Genomic DNA, 1,461 nt, shown 5'->3' with positions numbered 1-1,461 from the left:
CACATGCATGGCCGTAACTAGCTATGAGGATCCCAAGGTCATGTCCTTGGTTGTTTTTTTGCATCAATCCTGATGCTCATGTAAAAATTCTGGTAAAAGTACAAAAGACTCTTTTTTTTTTTCTCTCTTGGTTTGCCGTATAAGATAGATTTGGAGGTTGAATACTAAACACCAAGCAGTCGTATCAATACTGCAGCTAGAGCCTGAAACCGAAGTTTGTCCTTGGTGGAATGTCTGCTCTGTTTGTAGCCCTGCACGCACGGTAACTTTTTGTGTTGTATTTTTAAGTTTGCCTTTGTCAAGGGAGGTGTAGAAACGTAACAATTGTTTCAGGCCAGTTCTCTTAACTCGCTACCTCACAGGGGTGATTTACTGAGACTAGAAAAAGATGGGTTTCCCCCAAAGTGACACATCCATGGTACAGAATAAAATATATATATTCTGCTTCAATACTGGAGACCGTTCACATGTTTTTATTTATTTTTGGAGAAATGTAAGCTCACTTATATGCCAACACCTCCCCTGCACTATGCTTGGTTTGTAACTCCTGCCTGTTGCTTGAGAACATGCTGGTAAGAGAAAGGCTTGCACCCTGATGTTCATGTCATTTCCAAGTACAGTATGGCATGGTATAGGCACTGTAGAACTGTCAGCTGCCCCAGTATGTGGTTCTTGGCTTTCAGTTGTAATCTACAAAGTCATTTTCTTTGTTTCAGAATCGTACCAGCTCCTAACATCAGTTGCAGCTGCTTTCCTGAAGGTAAGAAGTTTTTTGAGACTACTGCTAAAAAGTCTTTGTGTGACTGAACAGTACAGTAGGCCAGTTACATTAACATCATCGCTGTTATTACTTAACTCAATCTGTTCTCCACTTAGAATGGACAGGCTTTGCTTATGCAAAATAAACATTAAATATAAACCCATTTAGCATATACAGTTTTAAATTGTGTTTTACAAGTTTATTCAAAATCAAACCATTCATTTTACATTTCATTTCTTTTTTAAAAGCGTTGTCAGCACCTTTTGAGATGTTACCCTTTAGTAACCATATCAATTGCACAAATGAGAAATGGACTTATACACTACATGTACAAACTCATTCATTATTGATACAGGACCCCATAAATAAAAACGAAATAGTCCGTTAATCCGTTTATCTACTTCATTGGCGGATCTTGTGAGGAGTCGTCGTCTTGCCTTTTAAAAGAAAATCGCATTGCATGTTAAAACTTCACCTTGTGGTTTTGCAGGTGGAGTGTTTACAAGTGAATCAGCGATTAATAAAATCCACTATTGTACAATACATGGGGGGGGGGGGGCAGGAAGGCAGATAGTGTGCAAGAAAAATGCTACGACATGATCCAAAACATCACCCAAGAACTGTGAAACAGCCAAGAGAACTAGAGAAAGTTACTGCTTCGATTATATATAATTTGTTTTGACATCTGCCAAGCAGATATA

The sequence above is a fragment of the Polyodon spathula genome, chromosome 29 (assembly GCF_017654505.1).
Source record: "Polyodon spathula isolate WHYD16114869_AA chromosome 29, ASM1765450v1, whole genome shotgun sequence".
NCBI lineage: Eukaryota > Metazoa > Chordata > Actinopteri > Acipenseriformes > Polyodontidae > Polyodon > Polyodon spathula.
Note: the sequence above shows the minus strand (reverse complement) of the source record.